At 50.1% G+C, this 8,285-nt stretch overlaps 1 pseudogene; it reads right to left on the bottom strand.

The window, feature by feature from the left end:
- Nucleotides 1–970: 970 nt before the first annotated feature.
- On the bottom strand, nt 971–5,583 carry LOC137345330 (histone H4-like; annotated as a pseudogene).
- Nucleotides 5,584–8,285: the final 2,702 nt, after the last annotated feature.

The following is an 8,285-nucleotide window of genomic DNA, read 5'->3' on the forward strand; positions in this document are numbered from 1 at the left end:
AGAACACAAAAGTCCAAGTGTATCAAGCCTGTGTCCTCAGTATCTTGCTCTACAGCAGCGAGGCCTGGACAGCATATGTCAGCCAAGAGCGACGTCTCAATTCATTCCATTTTCGCTGCTTCCGGAGAATCCTTGGCATCAGGTGGCAGGACCGTATCTCTAACACAGAAGTCCTCGAGGTGACCAACATCCCCAGCTTATAGACCCTACTGAGCCAGCGGCGCCTGAGATGGCTTGGCCATGTGAGCCACATGGAAGATGGCAGGATCCCCAAGGACACATTGTACAGCGAGCTCGCCACTGGTATCAGACCCACCGGCCATCCATGTCTCCACTTTGAAGACGTCTGCAAATGCGACATGAAGTTCTGTGACATTGATCACAAGTCATGGGAGTCAGTTGCCAATGATCGCCAGAGCTGGCGGGCAGCCATAAAGGCGGGGCTGTAGTGCGGCGAGTCGAAGAGACTTAGCAGTTGGCAGGAAAAAAGACAGAAGCGCAAGGGGAGAGCCAACTGCGTAACAGCCCTGACAACCAATTTTATCTGCAGCACCTGTGGAAGAGCCTGTCACTCTAGAATTGGCCTTTATAGCCACTCCAGGCACAGCTCCACAAACCACTGACCACCTCCAGTCGCTTACCCATTGTCTCTCGAGACAAGGAAGCCAAAGAAGAAGATGTGGCTTTTCACTGAGGGCATGTGTCGACTGGGGAAATAACTTACTGTAGAACCTCGGGCACTGTTTACACAGCCCGTTTAGAAAATCAAATCCACTGCACATCTTTGCTGCAAATGAAATGTCAAATTCGGGGATTCCAGTTTTATTCTCGAATACAGGACAGATTTATTCCAGACAGTTCTGAACAGCCTATCCGATCTCCCGTTTCCAGGTCACTGCTCTCTCTGTGAGGCGGTGGGTGGCTCTTAGAAGAGCCTTTGTTGTGTGTTTGCTGGAAAGGGTCGAGTTGTTCAGCCGCCGAATCCGTGGAGTGCGGCCCTGCCGTTTCAGAACGTACACCACATCCATGGCAGTGACCGTCTTGTGCTTGCCGTGCTCAGTGTAGGTGACCGCATCCCTGATCACATTCTCCAGGAATACCTTCAACACCCTGCGAGTCTCCTCAGAGATCAAACCTGTGATCCGCTTGACCCCGCCACGGCGAGCCAGGCGGCGGATTGCTGGTTTGGTGATGCCCTGGATATTATCACAAAGCACTTTGCGGTGCCGCTTTGCTCCGCCTTTTTCGTACCTCCCTCTCTGAATTTGTACCCTATCCATTGCCTCTACTCTCTGCACTTCTACTGATATTTTGTCCAATTCCACTTCCTTAATGATCACTGATACAAAGTACTCATTAAGTAGATTAACATTGCCCTGCACCTCGAAGCATATATTACCCTCTTTGTCCCTAATAGGCTGCACTCTACCTCTGACTACCCACTTATCATTTACATGCTGCTCAAAGATTTTTGGGTTCCTTTTCATGTTGACTGCCAGTCTATTCTCATAGAAATAGAGAATAAGCTAAATATAGAAGATATAAATATTTCGCATCCTTGGGTGAGGTGGAACTTTTTTATGTTGTGGGTGGTAATGTCTCAGCCCACGAGTGTGGTGAAGCAGAGACAATCAATGATTTGAAAAGGAAATTGGATGGATACTTGAAGGAAAGAAACTTGCAGGAGGAAAGGGATCGAGCTGGTGAGTGGAACTGACTAGATTGCTCCGGGGAGAGCCAGCATGGATGTGATAGGCCAAACGACCACCTTCTGTGCTGTAAATGACTCTGTGTTGTTTCTCAAATCCAATCCACTGGTGCTTGGTAAATAATTTCAAAGTAAATTGCGCAACTGGAAAATCAGAACCAAGGCAAGGGACGCATAAGGAAGCAGAATTGCTGAAACCCGGGATTGAACCTGGGTTCCCATGGATCAGATACTCCTCCACTAGGGATCCACTAGGGATCATCCAAGTTACTTTTAAATCCTCCCATGGGTCCACATGTCAGACTGAGTTCCATGTTGTAGAATCAAGCAAAGGAAATCTGCTCAGTTCCAAAACTATCAGCAAATTGAAGCTGATTACGATCAACATCAACAGAGGTCAGAACTACCTGGTGAAAGAAGACACCCTGAAGAAGGATCCACAATATATTCAAATACATCGGCAAAGTAAAAAAGAAGAAAATCTATGATAAAAACAGAAAGTGCTGGAAAAACCGAGCGGGTCTGGCAGCATCTGTGGAGAGAGAAACAGAGTTAACATTTCAGGTCAGTGACCTTTCTTCAGAATTGGCAGATATAAGAAATGTAAAAGATTTTAAGCAAGTAAAGCGGGGATGGGGCAAGAGATAACAAAGGAGAAGGTATTGATGGGACAAGGTCACGGAATAGCTTAACAGAAGGAGAGGGCGGGGGTAGTGGGGGTTGGAGAGGGTGGGGGGACATAGCGGGGGAAGTGAGGGGAGCGGGCGGGGAGAGGGGTGGGAAGCGAGTAGAGAGCGTGGGGGAAGCGGGGAGAGAGTGTGAGGGAAGCAAGTAGAGAGTGTGGGGGAAGCGGGGAGAGAGTGTGGGGGAAGTGGGGAGAGAGCGTGGGGGAAGCGGGGAGAGAGTGTGGGGGAAGCAAGTAGAGAGCATGGGGGAAGTGGGGAGGGAGCGGCCGAAGACCTTGGTGGCGGTGGGTGTGCTCTCCTCCTCCTCCCCGCTCTCTCCGGACATTCTCTCCCACCTGATCTCTCCGGTCTTTCTCCCCCGCCTGATCTCTCCGGCCATTCCACCACCCCCTCCCTCCACCCTAACCCCCTCCGCCCGATCTCACCAGCCGTTCCCTGCTGCCATGTAAACACATGGCCTTTGTTTTGCTTTACATTGCCTTTGTGTGATTATTTGAGAAGCGCCATCTTTAGTCCTGGCAGCTGCCAGAACGTCGCTGACTGGGACGTTTTATTTGAACAAAGTGATTGATGACTACGGTACGTCATCAGAATGCGCCGCGGTGCGCACATGCGCACACGGTCCCGGGCCCTCTGCGCATGCGCTGCGGTCCGGATTGCCAGGACCAGTTTGCGCATGCGCAGATGACGTCATCGCGTAACGTCATCCTCGGGGAACACGTCAGGTCGGCATTTGCGCATGCGCAAACTGGTCCTGGCAATCCGGACTGCAGCGCATGCGCAGATGACCGGAGCCCGTGTGCGCGTGTGCGTCAATCTTCCGAAAGCTTCGGCGCGAGTTTTTGAAAATGGAAGGAGGAGAGGTTTCGTCGGGCATTTTATCTCAATTATTTAGTCATTTTGGACATTTGCTTCATTTTTACTAGACAGAGGAGATTGTTCCAAGGTAAGTTGCTCTGAAAATACATTTCAAGGGAGGGAAGGGAAGGGAGGAGAGGGGAGGGGAGGGAAGGGAGGGGAAGGGAGGGAAGGGAAGGGAGGGGAGCGGAGGGGAGGGGAGGGAAGGGAAGGGAATAGAAGGGAGGGGAGGGGAGGGAAGGGAGGGGGAGGGAAGGGAGGAGAGAAGGGGGAAGGGAGGAGGGAAGGGGGAAGAAGGAAGGAGGGAAGGTAGGGGGGAAGGGAGGGGGGAAAGGAGGGAAGGGAAGGGAGGGACGGGGGGGAGGGTGGGAGGACACAAGGACTGGCTGATGAGATGGAGCCAATTAATTTGGCCAACAATTGCCCGGAAGCACCTTCGTTGGAGGTGGCCACGCGCTGGACATCAGTCACGTGCCACAATCCATGGATCCTGAGCATTTCACCCCCTGGCCTAATGATCTGATGGACCATACATACGCCTGCCTGTTCAAAGCTCCACTTCCCCCACCTGCGGTACCCTCTCCTTGCTGTTCAGTTACTCAGTCACCTGTTCCTGCACCCATCCAAGCAGTGCACGTGGACACACTGCCACATGTTTCCCCATCCGCCCTTGAAACAACCATGCAGAGCCTTGTGAGATCCGCAATTGCCAGCTGCTGCCTGTCAAGCAGAGAAGGCGTCCAAAGGGGTCAAGCACTTGGGGAACATTCAGCAAGAAGAGACTGAGCACTAAAAGAAACAAGCATGCCGTGTCCAGTGGTAGCACAAATGTGAATGCTCTTGCTGCGTACACAACTGGTGAGGTGGGAGTGCAGCCACACCATTCTCCATCCTCAGTGTTGCTTTAAGGCAAAGGTAGATAAGAGTGAAAGAAATGGAAGATGATGCTGATAGTATAGGCAGGATTAAATGGGAATGGATGGAAAGACGCACGAGTAGCATAACCACTAGCAGGGAACAGCTGGGCTAAATGGCCTGCTTTATGTTCATAGTCCAAAAGAAATGTGCTTCTTTTTCCAGCACCCTCACATCATTCATGTTTTCCCTGAGAGCAGCATTGAACCATCACGAGATAAGGGCAGTTACATCATCCTGCCTCCTACAGCTGAGGTGGGTACTAAGTGATTCATTGGCCTATACTGCAGAGCATAAAGCATGCGCAACAGTAATTTCATTGGAGGGAGGGAAGCTCTGACTCTGATTTGCTTTTCTTCTTTTCATGTAAAACATGCCGTCGAGAAAACAATCCTCGAGACTTACGGTCAGCATTCAAGCAACGAAGGCAACTGGATCATGCTGCGGAGCTCATCACGATGTGGAAAGGAACATTACATTTATGGATGAATTGGGAATGCACATTGGGATGCGCTTGGGGAACATTCACCAAGAATAGACTGAGCTCAGACTCTTGTGACTTTGCCTTCTTCGCATGGACAATACAGTAGTGGAATAGAGAGCCAAGCGTTCATTCACCACAAGGCTCTCCAGGAACAATCTCTTTTGCTGTGCATAGCAGAGACTCGGCCTGTCTGTCTAACGGGAATGCTGGACACAACACTCATGTATCCATGCACAGCAGTTCCTCGGATACTTAATGAACTTAATAAAACTTTTCAATAATTAAACCCAGAATTGTTGAGGTTTTGTTTTGCATGCTATTTCCCCGACTTTGCAACTGCACTTCAGATATTCAACTATGGTGGGGGGGGGGGGGGTAGAGGGAGGGGTGGGTGAAGAGGGGGAGAGGTGGGGAGAGCGTGGAGGGGTGGGGAGAGGGAGCATGCAAAATGCAGGGACCAAACAGTTGCAATGCCTGAAGTACTGTGGAGAAGTAGAGAAAGCAACTGGGTAGGGGAGAAAGCAACTGGATTGGGCATCCGCAGCTGGAGGGAAGGGCTGAATGGAGAGGGCCAGAAGCGAGAGGCCGTAGACAGCCGCGGGGAGCGAGTGTGCGAAGACCTTGGTGTCACCGGGTCCAGGGACTGGCCAGTAAGTCTTTTGCTGTTGTGTTCATAGCGCATGCACAGAAAAAGGCACTCCTCTTCCGTTCCGCTGCTCCCCCCCACTCTCTCCCCTTCTCCCCCCCCACTCTCTCCCCTTCTCCCCACCACTCTCTCCCTCTTTCTCCCCCTTCCCTCTCCCCCTTTCTCCCCCTTCTCCCCCACTCCCTCTCCCCCTTCTACCCCCTCCCTCTCCCTCTTTCTCCCCCCTCCCTCTCCCTCTTTCTCCCCCCCTCCCTCTCCCTCTCCCTCCCCCTTCTCCCCCCCTCCCTCTCCCCTTCTCCCCCCTCCCTCTCCCTCTTTCTCCCCCCTCCCTCTTTCATCTCCCCCTCCCTCTCCCTCTTTCATCACCCCCTCCATCTTTCATCCCCCCTCCCTCTCCCTCTTTCATCCCCCCCTCCCTCTCCCATCCCCCCCTCCCTCACCCTCTTTCATTCCCCCCCCACCCCGGGCACTGCTACCGCTGGTCTCCCCCTTTCTCCACCCCCCCCCCGCCCCAGCACCGCTACCGCTGGTCTCCCCCTTTCACACCCACCCCCCGGGCACCGCTACCGCTGGTCTCCCCGCGCTGCTCTTCCCGGCGCGCTCCACTCTCTCACTCCGGCCACTGTATTCTGCCACGTGTTTGTTAGGTTTCATCTCTGTGATTTTTTGACCAGCGCCATCTTTAGTCCTGGCAGCTGCTGCAGTCGCAGGCTGTGACGTTTTCGTGGCACATGCTGTATCTGCGCATGTGCCAAAACAGCGCCACCTACCGATCGCGTTGTCAACAATTGCGGTCTAATTTGAACAGGCTGCTTTTGCACATGTGCTGATGCAGCGCCACCTAGTGGTGGCGTTGTCAGCAAATGCAGCCGTTCATTTCCTGGTATGTTAGTGTGTGTTTTCTTTTGTACCTGTCAGTGCCTGGGAGGAGAGAGTCAACTTCACTTCGTAACTGTGAATTTCGAGTGCGAGAATGTGGGTTTTTACTTTGTATGCTTCAGTTTTTGGTCTGTGACTGTTTGTTTCTGCTATTGCTATGTGAGTTTCACCACATATCTTTCAACAACTTGTCTGTGAGCATCAGCTTTTGTCCAGATCTATCAGTTTCTGATATAGAGTCATAGAGTTATACAGCACAGAAACAGGCCCTTCGGCCCATCGTGTCTGTGCCGGCCATCAAGCACCTAACTATTCTAATCCCATTTTCCAGTACTTGGCGTGTAGCCTTGTGTCCTATGGCATTTCAAGTGCTCATCGAAATACTTCTTAAATGTTGTGAGGGTTCCTGCCTCTACCACCCCTTCAGGCAGTGCATTCCAGATTCCAACCACACTCTGGGTCATTTTTTTTCCTCAAATCCCCTGTAAACCTCCTGCCCCTTACCTTAAATCTACGCCCCCTCGTTATTAACCCCTCTGCTAATGGAAATACTTTCTTCCTATCTAAACTATCAATGCCCTTCATCATTTTGTATAGCTCTCCCCTCAGCCTTCTCTGCTCTAAGGAAAACAACCCTCGCCTTTTCAGTCTCTCTTCATAGCTGAAATGCTCCAGTCCAGGCAACAACCTGGTGAATCTCCTCTGCACCCTCTCCAGTGCAATCACATCCTTCCTATAGTGTGGTGCCCAGAACTGTACACAGTACTCCAGCTGTGGCCTAACTAGCATTTTATACAGCTCCATCATAACACCCTGCTCTTATATTCTATGCCTCAGACGATCTATATCGTCCTGTAATCTAATGCTTTCCTCTTCACTATTTACGACACCACCAATTTTTGCGTCATGTGTGAGAAAGGATTTGATTCTGTCCCTATCAGTTTCTGTTACATGCATGTGTTTTTAATCTGCACCTCCTCTAGGTGAGTGTGTTTTATTCTCTGTAATGGTCAGTCTCTTGTAGGTGAGTCTGTGTTTTGCTTTTTATCTCTCAGTCTTCCAAGTATGAGCCTGGTTTTGTACCTAATTTTCTTTGTACCTTGCAGTATGGATATTGAAGAGAGGTTTTTACACATTACCTGCCAAATCCTGCGAAATGATTTTTGGGTTTCACACAGTATCTGTCAGTTTCTTGTCTGGGCCTGTTGTTTTACTCTGTCCTTGGCATTTGCTGGTTTGTTAGTGTGGGGTTTACACTGTACCTGTCAGTTTCTCATATGTGAATGTTGGTTTCACTTTGTATAGAATCATAGATCACAGAATACTTACAGCACAAAAGGAGGGATTCAGCTCATCGTGCTTGTGCTGCCTCTCTGCAGAAGCAACTCAGCTCATGCCACATCCTCATGTATTCCATGAAAACCTGATTTTTTTTCCCCTTCAGATAATTATCAGAAATCCTTTTGAAAGCTATGGTTGAATCTTCCTCCGTCACACTCTCATGCAGTACATATCAGATCTTAACCACTCGCTGCTTAAAAAAAGGTTTTTCCTCATGTTGCCTTTGGTTTTTTTCCCAATCACCTTAAATCGGTGTCCTCTGCTTACTCAGCCATGAATAATATTTCCCATTGCTTTCTCAGCACTGATGGATTGTGAGGTGGGAGACAGCTAGAAGTCCCACTGAGCCGCACTGACCCCCAGCTGAGAATGAAATGAGATAAAGTTCAATCTTTCACAGCGAGATGCTGCAGAGAGTTAAGGGTCCCGAATGAAAGTGAGACTTTCTCATACTGTTGTTGAATTTCATTTCAAACACTCCTTGTCATCTCTGCTACTGAAGCCGAAAAATAGGGAAAAACTAAATGGCGCTCAAACTCACAACCCTGAGATTAAACGTCCCATGATTGACAGACTGAACTGTCACTTCTACTCTACCTCTGTTTGGATGGATGCAACTGTATGCTCCAATGCAAGGGCAGCTTTCAAATCCTCCCATGAGTCCACATGTCAGACTGAGTTACATGTTGTAGACTCAAGCAAAGGAAATCTGCTCAGTTCCAAAATTATCAGCAAATTGAAGCTGATTACGATCAACATCATCAGAGG

This window comes from Heterodontus francisci, chromosome 28 (genome assembly GCF_036365525.1).
Source record: "Heterodontus francisci isolate sHetFra1 chromosome 28, sHetFra1.hap1, whole genome shotgun sequence".
Taxonomy (NCBI): Eukaryota; Metazoa; Chordata; class Chondrichthyes; order Heterodontiformes; family Heterodontidae; genus Heterodontus; species Heterodontus francisci.